This window comes from Loxodonta africana, chromosome 1 (genome assembly GCF_030014295.1).
Source record: "Loxodonta africana isolate mLoxAfr1 chromosome 1, mLoxAfr1.hap2, whole genome shotgun sequence".
Classification (NCBI taxonomy): Eukaryota; Metazoa; Chordata; class Mammalia; order Proboscidea; family Elephantidae; genus Loxodonta; species Loxodonta africana.
The window spans coordinates 197,884,087-197,898,988 of NC_087342.1; the positions used below are offsets into that span (position 1 = coordinate 197,884,087).

At 37.3% G+C, this 14,902-nt stretch overlaps 1 protein-coding gene across 14 annotated transcripts in view; it reads right to left on the reverse strand.

The window, feature by feature from the left end:
* Positions 1-14,902, reverse strand: part of EPB41L2 (erythrocyte membrane protein band 4.1 like 2) — a 266,903-nt gene that overhangs the window by 162,769 nt on the left and 89,232 nt on the right. The window contains exon 2 of one of the 14 annotated variants that reach the window (XM_064290817.1): positions 9,941-10,071. The exons of the other annotated variants lie outside the window; for them this stretch is intronic. The gene's annotated coding sequence lies outside the window, so the exon portion shown is untranslated. The remainder of the gene's footprint in view (positions 1-9,940; positions 10,072-14,902) is intronic. 14 annotated transcript variants of the gene reach the window in all.

Consider the following 14,902-nt stretch of genomic DNA (forward strand, 5'->3'; position numbering starts at 1 on the left):
CTAGTAAATTATATAAAGAAAATGCATTAAGACTTTCTTCTAAGTCTGGATGTCAGAATCTGGGCAACATGATCAATTCTCACATTTCTTCAACATGACAACAAATTAAATATTCAGTAATAAAAGATGCTGATACTTATCCTTAAAAAAAAAAAAAAAACCAAACCCATTGCCGTCGAGTCGATTCCAACTCTTAGCGACCCTATAGTACAGGGTAGAGCTACCCTAGAGGGTTTCCAAGGAGTGCCTGGTGGATTCGAACTGCTGACCTTTTGGTTAGCAGCCCTAGCTCTTAACCACTATGCCACCAGAGTTTCCATACCACCAGGGTTTCCTACTTATACTTGTTCAACCAATATTCATTTAGAGTGTGACAACATCAAAACAATACACAATGCTTGATAACTATAAACACCTACTAATCTGTTGATGCTAAAAAATGTGAATTCAAATCCCTGACAGATACAGTACAAGTTTGTTTAATCAGACAAGCTAGCATGAAAATGGAGCATCTTAAAAATTAATAAAATTTAAATCTACCATCCTTTAATGTGTTACAATTTAAAAAAAAAAAAGTACACTATTAATCTCATACAGTCTTCACTGGAAATAATTAACTTTCATAGAGCGTGGGTACCACTGAATAAATTAATTATGAAACAGCAAGACAAGTACATAAAATAAACCAACTAGCTTCATTATTCTCATAGGCCAAACCTGAGAAAGCTATTATGCTAAAGACAGCCTGACAAAATTCCCTATTGCCTTGAGGAAGGCATACAAGTCATCTAAAACTAAACTCTGGCCACTAAAAAAAAAAAAATTTCCACAGGACTTGGTTAAAATATAACTGAACTGAATTTGCAAACAGTGCATTTACCCACATTCCATATATTCTGTACATTAGTATTTCCCAAATTTTCAATTCACGATTACAAACTCCCTTCAAAAGCAAACGTAATCACCACAAAATTCTCCGCTACAACAAAAACTTCCTTAAAATCTCCCCCTAAAATACATACGCAGCTTTTAAGCACATCAAGCCAGTTATCTGCTCTTCTGTCATTAGAAGACTGGAAAGCTGATGGAAATCCAGCGTCCAAAAGCTTAATGAGCAAGACCAGCCCCACCCAAGCTGGACACTGCTGGAATAGGGCATGCTCAGTAGAAACGCCCAGGTTGGTTCCAAGTCACTTCATTCCTCAGCTAGAAAATTCACATGGGATCAAGGGGGGGGAAAAGCCCTCATCTTCCCACTGCCTGTTCTACCCACTAAATGAAGACCCCTTCTACATAAGGAACAGTTGTAATGATACAACTAAAATTCTATAATTATAATTTTTGTAATTCTACCACTGCTGAGAATTTTTTTCTCTTTTAAAGTTAGTTTTTGTGGGAATAACTTAAGCTTATTTATTTGAGTTGTATATATAAATGCAGGCTTGTCTTACTCCAGGTTGTGTAGGTATAAAGCACAGTTATAAAGCTGATAAATTCCTGTTTTATAGACCCACCCTAAATTGAGATAAGGTAATGTTATACCCATCATATAAATACAAATACATAAATAAGCAAAGTAAATATAAGAGTCACTAAAGAAAAATATGCTAATTCTGAGATTCAGGGCAAAGACACCTGAGAAGCAACTGATCTTCCTTAACTCTACAAAATACAGCTTCCCACACCTCCCATTACATTTCCACAATTTGAATTCTGTTTTTTTCACTCAATGTACCTATCTATATTAACAATTCAGGACTGAGATGGTCAGACTATGCATGTTGTTGTCACATGTGCTGTAAATTCCAACTCAAAGAGACCCGACAGGACAGAGTAGAACTGCCCCATAGGGTTTCCTAGGCTGTAATCCTTACAGGAGAAGATCCATCAGGTATTCCATCCCGCACCCCCCCGGTGGAGCGACTGATAGGTTCAAACTGCTGATGTTTGGATTAGCAGCTGAGCGCTTAACCACTGCACTACGAGGACTTCTCAAGCTACCCATACAAGTATGCACTTTTACAACCTCAGTCTGTTATAATACTATTTCTCCTTTCAAGCTGTCCCTAAATTAATAAGTAATTCTATCTGTTCATGCTCACCTACAGCAAAGAGTTAAAAATAAATAAATAACAAGAAGAAAAGTATATTTTTAATCAGAAAGAAAGGACTTCGGATATTTAAATAACCAACATGTCATCTGTACCAGCTGGCAATGAAAGGATAAGGTTTCCTTTATGGGAAGACTTAGTAAAAGTATGTTTCAGTAGCAGCTCTGTACAGATTAATTTGTCAAAAGGAGAAAATATAAAACTTAAAAAAAAAAAAAAGCCATCCTATATAATGGAAGTAAACTTAATTATTCATCATAAAATTTTCACTGATTCACAAAAGAGTAATTTGCTGAGTTTTCGGTAGAGCCAATTTTATTCAATTCACAGCATCATCCTTTACTCTGATCATTTTTCCTACTTTATTGTTAAACATATTTTTTAATAAATTTGGAGGATTTTATTTTAAAATGTTGGCAGACTTATTTTAATAATCTTACTTGGAAAAATAGTGGCTCCAAACCTTTTTCTGAAATGTATTACTCTACAAAAAAATTACTCTACGGAATCCAGAAATCTGAGAACTACTGACCTGTGGACACTGGACCCACAGTGAGGTCTATACTGGTGGCTCTCAGTACTCCAACCCAGACACCTCTCATCACTCCTGTGGGTCCTGCTGTCTTCTCTTACTCTCCTACCGCCTTCACTATGGAACTCAGTGCTACTGCTTGGCTCTTCTGCTGCCTTCAAAACAAACGATTCTGCTTTTAAGACATCAGCATCTCATGACTTCAGACAAAGGTTAAGAGAGTCAAGACAGAGGGTAAGTTTTGGAGCATTATGATTTGGAAACACAACAAACCATGAACACAGGGGATAAAAAAGGTTAGACTATTAAAACTGAGAAATTAAATGAGCTCCCATATACAATGTGACCCCAGATTTTTACAGGGATGTGGACAAAGAACAGAAGTAGGTAAACAGAGAGCAAAAGAATAAAAGCATGGTTGGTTGAGAATCTGTAGACAAACAACTCAATTAAAAAATGGGCAAAGGACATGAACAGACACTTCACCAAAGACATGCAACCAGCCAAAAAACACATGAGAAGATGCTCAAGATCATTTGCCATTCCGAAAAATCAAAACCAAACCCATTGCCATTGAGTCAATTCTGACTGACAGTGACCCTATAAGACAGGGTAGAACTATCCAAAGAAAGGCTGGTAGATTTAAACTGCTGACCTTTTGGTTAACAGCCAAGCTCTCAACCACCCGCACAACCAGGGCTCCCATTAGCCATCAGGGAGATACAAATCAAAACTACAATGAGGTATCATCTCACCCCAGCTAAAATGGCAGTGATAAATAAAAACATATAACAACAAATGATGGCAAGGATGTGGGGAGACTCAAACCCTTATCCATTGCTGGTGGGACTATAAAATGGTACAACCACTATGGAAAATGGTACGGCGGTTCCTAAAAAAAACTAGAAACAGAACTACCTTATGGTCCAGAAATCCTACTTGAGACCTAAAAAGTCTCTGTTAAGATACAAATAGATATTCACACCGATGTTCACTGCAGCATTATTCACAATAGCAAAAAAATGAAAGCAGCCTAAGTGCCCTTCAACAGATGAATGGGTAAGCAAAACGTGGTACACATATACAATGGAATACTATTATGCAACCATAAAGAACCACGATTGAGTCCACAAAACATATTACAGTGAAACCTCTGAGAGATGGAACTCGTCAGGACTGTCTTGTTTTTCTGTCTCTCGCAAGTTTTCCACCTTTGACAGGATGCAGTCTACCACTTTTCTATCGTTTTCTATTAGTGGAAGACATTTTAGTTTTCCTTCTCTGACAGGTTTCCCCCTTAGACAGGTTTCAGCTTTCAAAGGTTTTACTTTATAACATGGATGGATCTGGAGGACATAATGGTGATTGAAATAAGTCAATCACAGAAAGACAAATATTGTATGATCCCACTTTTTAAAAAGATAAGAATAGATACAGACATCAATGCCCGTTAGCGGTTCCAAGGGATGGGTTGCGGAGAGAGGTTATCACTCTCTAGAGCCTAAGAAAAAAAGTAGAGCCTAGATACTTGTTATTTTTGGTGATAAGAAAAGTAGCACAGAATGTGGGTGTAATGATCACAGCTTGACCAGAGGAAATGACGCCACTAAGAAGCACACAAGACAAAAGGATCTTTGTGCTAAAGAACATGACACATAATTGGAAAACAACACCAACAATAACCAAAATACGAGTACATGGTTACATACGTAGGTGTATAGGCATATATATGTATAAACCAACCAAAAAAAAAAACAAAACCCACTGCCATCGAGTCGATCTGACTCGTAACGACCTTATCTGACTCGTAACGACCTTATAGGTAGGTACAAATGAGTATATATGTATGCACAGATAGAAGAATCTACATGTACATGCATGTACAGATATGTGTGCACACATATATAATCACAGAGGACACAGTTACAGACACTTCGCAGACATAGCCAAACACCTTGCGAGAATGGTTTTCTGGGTGTGAAGGCTTAGGACCGTAGTTTCGTGGGGCAAACTCAGTCCATTGGCATCAAAAAGTTCATGCTCTGCATCCCAGTGTGGTCAGTAGTACCTGGGGTCTTAAAAGCTTACAAACAGCCATCTAAGATACAACTATTGGTCTCTACAGGTTAGAAGCAAAACAGAAAAAAGGAAACCAAAGTCTCAGAGAAGAAACTAGTCTACAGAGCTAACAGCCCACACGAGTCACAGCCTCAACTACCCTGAAATCAGAACTAGATGGTGCCCAGCTACCACTACCAACCATTCTGATCAGGGCCACAATAGATGGACCCTGATAGAATGAGAGAAAAACATGGAACAGAACTCAAATGCTTCAAATACGAGACTTACTGTACCATTTGAGACTGGAAGACTCCCTGAGACTATCATTCTGAAATACTCTTTAAACCTTAAATGGAAACTATCTTCTGAGGTCACCTTTTGGAGAAAGAACATATTGGCACACAAAATAAAGTATATTATCACTAAGTAGGGCACTCCATTAAAAAACCATCTATATTAGACTAAAAGGTCAACACTTACTCTAAAGCAAAGCAGAAAACAAGGGGGCAGGGAAACCAGAGTACTGGAAACAGAACAGCCAGGACACAATTAAAGAGAATGTTAATACATTGTAAAAAAATGTAACTAATGTCATGGAATAATCTGTGTAGAAACTGTCAAATGGGAACCTAATTTGCTGTGTAAACTTGCACAGAAAACACACACACACAAAATTTTAAATAATAATAAGAAAGAGGTGGTTGGGAATCTATAATCGAAAAGTCAATGTTTTCAAAACATCTAAAAAGTTCTAGGATAAAGCTCTTAAGAACTTTTTTTTTCTTTTTTTTCATTAACTTCAAAAGTTAAAACATCACTTCTAGTGTCACACAATCAGACCGGTACAATAATCCAGCAGGTATTTTAAAATGCATTATTTTCCTTCCAGTTGTATTTAAGAAACATTTGCTGAGTTCCTTCTTTCACCAGGCACTGGTCTAGGCTCTTGAGATTTAAAGATTCCTACCCATACCTGTGCCCAGGGAGTATCATCAATTGCTTGTGTGCAAGCTCAAGTTGAAGCTGAAGAAAATTAAAACAAGTCCACAAAAATAAAAGTAAGCACAAAGTGTATCCTTGAATATAAACCAAAAACCAAACTTTCTACCATCAAGCGAATTCCAGCTCATAGTGACCCCAACAGGGTTTCCAGGGCTGTAAATACGGAAGGAGGCTGCCACATTTTTCTCCCACAAGCCACTGGTGGTTTCAAACCACTGGCCTTTCAGTTAGCAGTCGAGTCCTTTAACCACTGTGCCACCAGGACTCCTTATCCTTAAATATTACAACCTGAATTTAAAGACCATCTCAAGAATAGATTTGACGCACTGAACACTAGTGACCAAAGACCAGAAGAGCTGTGAAAGGACATCTTACATGAAAAAAAGTGAAAAGTCATTAAAAAGACAGGAAAGAAGGGAAAGACCAAAATGAATGTCAGAAGAGACTTTGAAATTTGCTCTTAAGTACAGAGTAGCTACAGTGAGTGGAAGAAATGATGAAGTAAAAGAGCTAAACGGAAGATTTTAAAGGGTGGCTCAATAAGGCAAAGCATTATGATGAAATGTGCAAAGAACTGGAGTTAGAAACCCAAAGGGAAGAATATAATTGGCATTTCTCAAGCTGAAAAACTGAAGAGAAAATTTTAAGCCTTGAGTTGTATTACTTTAGGATTCTATAGGCAAAAAACTCAATGATGCAGAAAGCATCAAAAGAAAATTAGGAAAGATACACAGTCACTGACCAAAAATAACTGGTCTATGTTTGACCATTTCAAGAGGTCGCATGTGACCAAAAACCACAGGTTCTGAAGGAAGGGGTTCAAGCTGCCCTGAAGGCACCTGCAAAAAACATGGCTCCGAGAATTGATACAATACCAATCGGGACCCTTCAAAAACAGATGTAATACTGGAAATGCTTACTCATCTACGTCAAGAAATTTGGAAGACGGCTACCTGGCCAACCATCTGAAAGAGACTCATATTCATGCCTATTCCAAACATAGGCAATCAAATGCAATGTGTAAATTATCAAACAATATCATTAATATTACATGCTAGCAAAATTCTGCTCAATTAAAAAACGACTATAGCCATACATCAATAGGAAACTGTTAGAAGCTCAAGAAGGATTCAGTAAGAGGACACAGAGTGAGGGATATCATCACTGCTGTTAGATAAATCTTGGCCAAAAATAGAGAATAACAGAAAGATGTTTACTTGTGTTTTATCAACTATGCAAAGGCATTCAATTGTGTGGATCATAACAAATCATGGATAACATTATAAAAGATGGGAATTCCAGCACACTTCATTATGCTCATGTGAAACCTGTATATAAATCAAGAGGCAGTCATTTGAAGAGAAAAAGTAGGTCAAAGTTGGAAAAGGTATGTGGTGAGGTTGTATCCTGTCACCTACTTATAGTCGATCTATATGCTGAACAAATGTGCCAAGAAGCTAGAACATATGAAGAACATAGCATCAGGGTTAGATTAGACGTAGGCTCATTAACAACCTGCAATATGCAGATGACAAAATCTTGATTACCAAAAATGAACATGACTTGAAGCACTTACTAATGAAGGTTACAGCCTTCTGTATGGATTACACCTCAACATGAAGAAAACAAAAATCCTCACAACTGAACTGAAAAACAACATCATGGTAAATGAAGAAGAAATTAAAGTTTTCAATGATTTCATTCTCCTTGAATGAACAATCAATGTCCATGAAAGAGTAGTTAAGAAATCAAAGAACATATTATACTAGGTAAATCTGCTACAAAAGATCTCTTTAAAGTTTTAAAAAGTAAAGATGTCACTATCATAAGAATGAATAAAATCCATTCGTCTTAGAAGAAATACAACCAGAATGCTCCCTAGAAGTGAGGATGGCCAGACTTCACCTTCCTTACTTTGAGCACATCATCAGGAAAGACTGATCACTAGAAAAGAACATCATGTTTGGTAAAGTAGCCCTAGCTACTTTTTTTTTTTTTTTTTGGTAAAGTAGAAAAAAAAAGTAGAGGGTCAGCAAAATCAAGAGAAACCCTCAATGAGATGGGCTGACACAATAGCTGCAAAAATGGACTCAAACATCCCAATGATCAAGAAGATGGTGCAGGACTGGGCGACATTTTGTTCTGTTATATATAAGGTCACCATGAGTTGGAGTCAACATGATGACAACTAACAACAACAACAGCATCCCTGTTCAACAGCCAGAAGGAATAGCTCCGATGCTGGGAAACCAACAGACTTTTAAAATGCTCCTCAGCCCTGCCCCAACCTCTAAAAAAACACCTCTAGATACAAGAAAAATCCTAAAATTCCCTCCCTTCCCCCTCTTCTAAAATTTTAAGTTTCCAAAATTAAAGAGGACATTGCCAAGAAACTGTCTACTCCTTCCCAACCCAAAACAACAGTAAATTTATAATCAAATAGTCTGGATATATCCCCAAGTTGCCATTTAATTTAGCTAAGTCTGTTAACTAATGTCCATAAAACAAAGGCACCAGCAGCTATCCTGCCTACTTAGCAGGATTGTTGTGAGGATCAAAGAAGGATCACTGTGAAAGCAACTGGCAATGTGCAAAGTCCTATACAAATGCAAATGACTGTGAAACACAGTTTAGATGGTAAAAAAAAAAAAGTCTTCAAGGCTTTTCCCAAGAAAAAAGGGCTGAATGTATCATCTAGCGTTAAGTTTAACTTCATCTGTTAAAATCAAGCGGTAGCATATAGTAATCTCCTACCAAGCCCTTTATCCTCCTGTCTTCAACTTTTGGAAGGAAATATGCTTTCCCACCCAAACTTAAGCCCCATAGTTTCCCTTACCCTTTCTTTTCTCTTCTTTCCTTTAAAACAGCTACAGGCCCTACTAAACCCAATGCGGTAGAGTCAACTCCAATTCATGGCAACCCCCCCGCCATGTGTTACAGAGTAGAACTTAGCTCCATAGGCTGTAATCTTTATGGAAGCTCTTGCATATAATGGACCTCTCTTCCACAGCACTGCTGGGTAGGTTCAAACTATCGGCCTTTCAGTTGGTAGCTGAACACGAACCATTTGCACCACCCAAGACCTGAGGCCCTACCAGAACAATATAAACGCCAAACATTAAAAGACAAGGCCCGTGTCAAAAACGTGTCACATGAGAGGTCATCCAAGGCATAACGATTGGTCTCTATTCACTTGGAGCAGACGAAGGAAACCCAGGAATTGGAGAAGGAACTGGACCATATGTCTAATGCCTCCACCTCCTTCACCATGAGACCAGAAGAACTGGATGGTGCCTGGCTACCATTACTGAATGTTTTGATCAAGGATTCAACAGATGGATCCTGATTAAAGGGGTGCGGAATATGGCAGAGAATTTAAAATTCTTATGGACTTCAGACTTCCTGGACCCACTGAGACTGGAAGAATCCCCAAATCTATTGACCTGAGATTATCTTTAAGCCTTGAACCAAAATGATCCCCTGAAGTCATCTTTAAACCTAACAACATCTTAGCTCAATTAGTAAGGAATGTTTGCCTTAAGCATTGAGCTCTGTTAAAGAACAATATATATGACATCAAACTGGCAACAGTAACTCTAAAGCATACGTGACAAGTTTAGAGGACAGTGAGTCTAAGTAAGTTAATGGTGGTGACATAATTTGGGAACAGATAGCGAGAATGATGGCACAATGTGAAGAATGTAATCAATGTCACTGAATTGCACATGCAAAAATTGTTGAAACGAACTCAAACAAAAAACTAGTAACAAAACTAGTTTCAACTGAAAACCACAATAGGTCATAAAAACAAATTTAACATAATTTTAAAGAAAAAGCATTGCATAGAGTTGAACACTGCTTCTAACTGGGCAAACTGGGGTAATATTAAGGTATAATAAGCAGTGCACAACTAGGCACCACATCCTGGGGAGTTATGACTCGTTCTAGGATTCTTCCTTCATCTTAGTCTGCCTTTGGTGTGATGTATGCAGATTGCAATGGTTTGGGCACTTGCTTGAGAATCCAGTGTCTTCCAACTATTCACAGCTTTATTAGCTCCAAAATTCAAAACTATAGTTGTGCCTATTTCTTTCATCTTAATCTCTAAAACTTACTGCCAAATCTGAAATCTGAAAGAAAACCCTCACCACAAACTCTAATCTACGTCCTCAATCCACAGCCCTCATCCACCCAAAACAATAAAAAGTATCCACCACCAATCCAGTGTACTCACCATCACATTTACCTATGAGCTCTCAATTCATTCTATACTTTGGCTTTTGTTAAGATTCATTCACTCAATGAGGAATTTCTCTTTGCTTGCTGATAGCCGTTGAGGATACAGGCTTGTGCAAAACTTGGTTCCTGCAGCGTGAAAGCAGATCATTTAAATAATTATACTACTAAGAGAGTAAGAGCTATGATATAAGCATAAAATGAGCTAGATACACAATTTAACAATAACTGACTCGGTGGGGGAAGAATGCTTCCTGAGGTAACACTTGAGCTGACCTTGAAGGGTAAGTAGGCATTTCTTGGACACATTATAAGTGGGTATAAACGTAGGGAAACAGTAAGCAAAGGGCACAAAATCAGGAAAGATAAATGTGTTATAGAGAACAGAGAGTACATCATCTGCCTGAAACACAGGGTGGGGAGTAGAGAAGATGGATCAAGAAAAATAGACTGCAGTCAAATAATGAATGATCAGTATGCTAAGCTCAGACATTTTTACTATATCCTGTAGGCAATGGAAAATATTAATTTTGTATTTCTGGAATAATACTTTGGCAGCATGTGACAGCAAGTGACAAGAATGAAAGGAAACTAGTTAAGAAGCTGCTCCAGTGATCTAAGTAAGAGAACATCCAAATGAAGAGAGGCAACAAGGATACAACAGAAAAGATGGAGTAAGGAAATATTTACTGGGCAAAACAGACAGGACTTGATAACGAATTAGATTGCAGGAGTAATGGAGAGTGAAATTCTCAGGTTAAAGGTCAGATGCTAGTGCAATTAACATAAGAAGGAACTTCAGAAAAGGTAGAATATAGATAAAGGAAGCAATGACTTCATGTGAATGCATCTGGTCTAAAGTGGTTGTGGGACATCCAGGTGGTTGGAGATAAGTGTCTGGAAGAGTTTGGGTTTCCATGCTAAGATCTGGAACTACTTGGTCATTACAGTTAGATGAAACTCATTGCAAAACAAACAGTAACAAAAATGCTCACAATAAATCCCCAGGCAGAGAGTAAGGAACCTATGAAGGAAGCTGGGAAGGTCAGCATAAGAGGAAGAAAGCAAACCAAGGAAGTATGGCCAAGAGATAAGAGCCAAGCAAGGAAAAGTGGCCAACACAGGTAAGGGCAGATTGTTTCAGGTACCAATAAGGTTTAAAAAAGTTCCATGAGAAGACTGATGGTAACCTCAAAGAGCAAGTTTAGTGGACAGAAATGAATAAAGTCATGTGGCTGAGGAAAAAACATAGGGGAGAGCAAGAGGTAACAAGCGTAAATTACTCTTATCAATGAAGAAACTGCTAGAGAAGGGGTAAGTAATAATGACAAGAAGTACAGGGTTGAGGGAAAATGTAAATCTACAGGAGACATTTTGGTGGTTTTGTTTAGTTCAGGTTTTTGGTAGGAGAGACAAAGAGGGGAAAGGATGAAGACACAAAGAACGGAAAATGGATGGCATATTGTTCAGAAGAGATGGAAGCACAAAGATCCACAAAAAGAGAGTTTAACCTTGGACAGCAAGAGGGACACCTTTACACCAGAAGCCTAAGGGAATGGTAATTGGGAATATACATAAGCTTGGGAAGAAGGGTTTAAGGAAGCTAGAAAGATGGGAGTAGATCTGAAGCCCTGGTTTCCTTCCCAAATAACTTCAGTAAGTTTGGAGCACTGAAAGGAGTAGAAGAAAAAAATTAGCAGAAAAGGGGAAATTTTGTAGAAAATATAATCGATCTCCTAGAATATATTCGATGATAAATCTCTTAGTATTTGTGTCAACACATTATTCAAAACAAGTGTAGTTGAACAATCTTGAACACAAGAAGTCACTGATGTCTTAAACTATTCAAACTTGGGTTTGGGATTCCCTGAATAAACTATCTTCTAATATATTAATCAGATTTATAATGGAATGTTTATTAAATTAGACAGAAGAATTTAATCAAATAAGTGCCATTTTCAACACAGAGGCAGAAGACAAGTTAAGAAAAAACTCACGGAAAGTGAAGTCCTAAGATTTGGAGAGAGTTGTTTTACTTTCTTTTAATCATGAGTGTGTGCCAAGGGCTTGGCTAAATTTGTTTTGCTAGATACAGTAACTGTAACTGTAATTCCTATTTTCAAACTGTGAAACCTGTGTCTCCATAAAATGCCAGTTTAAAAGACAAGATTATGAAGACCACCATCACCACCAGAGCCCCATAAGAACATGTGAAAGGTTATGAAACAAAGCTCCTTTTATAGAGTTGAATCCTTTCCAGGGTGGGCCTTTAAGACATTCTGACAGTGCACACAAATACTATCTCTGGAACAAAACCAAAGAGGCACAGCTGCAAGACATCTTCCACTGAAGTTGTAACTGACTCAATAGCAGCTCTTCCTTTGAGCAAAAGAGTCTATAAAAGACAGAAGCAGAGCTATTTTCTCCTAATAACTGCTTAGTGGAGCCACTTTCTCCTTATCCAAATTGTAGCTTTATTACAAAGCTAAAATGGACAGCATGGCTAGTACAACTTTATAATAAATCTGTAAAACAAAATATAAATAAAACTTCAAAAAAAAACCTATATATAGTTTTAATTCAGAAAAATTAACAACTGAACCAAAACTATCCTAAAATAATGGGGATACATATTTTTTTAATTACAATCCATCATAAACAGGAAATTTGGATTTGCACTAGCAGACTTTTTTTTAAACCTCTAGTCGGAATCAACTCAATGGCAGCGGGTTTGGTTTTTAAGAAATAACAGTGATCAAAACCTTTAGGTAGTTAGCATTAGTAGTCAGGATACGGAATTAACTTGAACTTTAATTATTTGTATAAACTTATGATATCTGGATATTTATGATGGCTAGGAATAAAAAAAAAAAAAAGACATTTGAAATCAATCAGGAAAAACTCAAATCCAGGTAACCAAATCAATGCTTTATTTTGTGATGTTTTCCCTACTGTAGTTCTATGTTTCTATAGCAACACTAACAAATACATCTACAGCAGCCAAGATGAAAACCAATAACCATTTCTCTAGTTTATTTCTATTATGGCTTCCAACATAAAATCAGCCTTCCTAAGCTTCAATCCAGATACTTCAAAATGTAAGGCTTAAATATGTAATAGTTGCATTTAACCACGAGTGTCAAAAATACTCAAATTCTTCATAAGGGAAGTTAATGCCAGAAAAGGTATAATCCTGTTACTTCTTTGACAATAATTCATTCTGAACAACAAAAAATACAATAGAGAAAAAGAAATCGAAGTAATTACTTACAAATGACTTACTTGGAAAACTATCTCAATTTTAGAAAAATTAAATACTGAAAACTTTTGCCAAAAAGTAAAGAATTCAATATTCTAAAGCCAACAGATAAGTGAACTTCTCTGCATAAGCTCCAGACATGCTTTCAAAACCATTTTCATTGGTGCTATTGTAGTGAAGAAATACTTTATTGATAGTAATTACCAAAAAACAAACAAACCCGTTGCCATAGAGTCAAGACTGACTCATACTGACCCTACACAGGACACAGCAAAACTGTCCCATAGGTTTTCCGAGGAGCAGCTGGTGGATTCGAACTGCTGACCTTTTGGTTAGCAGCCGTGGCTCCAAAAGTTCTGCCTATTTTGTCAGAAAGCTCTCCACTGAATGGTTTACATTCTTATTTATGTCTCAAAAAATCTCCACATGGGAATTGTTATGAAGTTCATTTTATATGCAAAAAGAAATGAGGCTCAGAGAAATTAACTTCCCTTAATAAGTGTGGAATGCAAAACAGTATAGTATTTACTCATCAGTCATAGAATCGGACAAACCTGAATCTGAACGCTGGCTTCCCCATAACAGCTACATATGAGGTAAATACCTGATTTGAATCCAATTCTGTTTCATATGAAATCTGTTCTTGGCATTACACCATGATGACAACCTCCCAGTTACATCTTATGGAACTCCAGCAAGCAGCCTTTGCATAAACAGACTTGCATACCCATGGCTAGATATACCATGCCTTACCTTTCTTCGAAGCGCTTAGGACTATTTGGGGAAGCCAGAGAAATTCAAATGAAAAGCTGTCCCTATAAATCTGTGAGTTTACTGTAAATTCAAATATAAAAAAAAAAAGAGTATGTCTACAAGCACTACAAATACATATACCAGATTTCCCAAACAGCTCTGATTTCAAATACTCTCCTTAATTAAACTCACACACTCCAAAACATGCTTTTCTTTTTTTAATTGAGAAAACATAATCACCAGATTTAGGCATTTGGTACCAAGAAATTACCACAGGCTAGAGTGTGAATAGATGAAACTTGAGAGGAATCCTGAAAGACAGGCTAGGTTCCCACTGGTGGGAAAGGGAGAAAGGGACATTCAAGAGAGGTGGGGAATAATCTTTGGCCAGGGTGAAGAAGCAAGAATACACAAGATATTCTGTGAGATCTAGGGGAGCAGGAGGTGCGGGGGCGGGGGGCGCAGTGTACTGACCACTGTCACCAGATTAGAATTACATAAAAAGGTAAGTTGAAATATCATAGCTAGAAAGATCGCCAAAAGTGTTGAAGGCCCGACTAATAAGGACTTTGGGATAAAGTGTGTAGATTTATCAGCTCCCCTAAATTTTTTTTTATAACAGTTTTACTGAGATATAATTCACACATCATACTATTCATCCATTTTAAGTATACAATTCAATGGTTTTTGGTATAGCTCTAGAGTTGTGCCCATCACCAGAAATAATTTTAGAATATTTTCATCATCCCAAAAAGAAACCCCAGGATGCTTCCTTATTCATTCTATGAGGCCAGTATTACCCTGATACCAAAGCCAAAGACAGACATTACAAGAAAACAACAGATCAATATCCCTTACAGATACAGGTGTAAAAATCCTCAACAAAATATTAGCAATCGAAACCAGAAGCATACTAAAAGGATTACACACCATGACCAAGTGGGATTT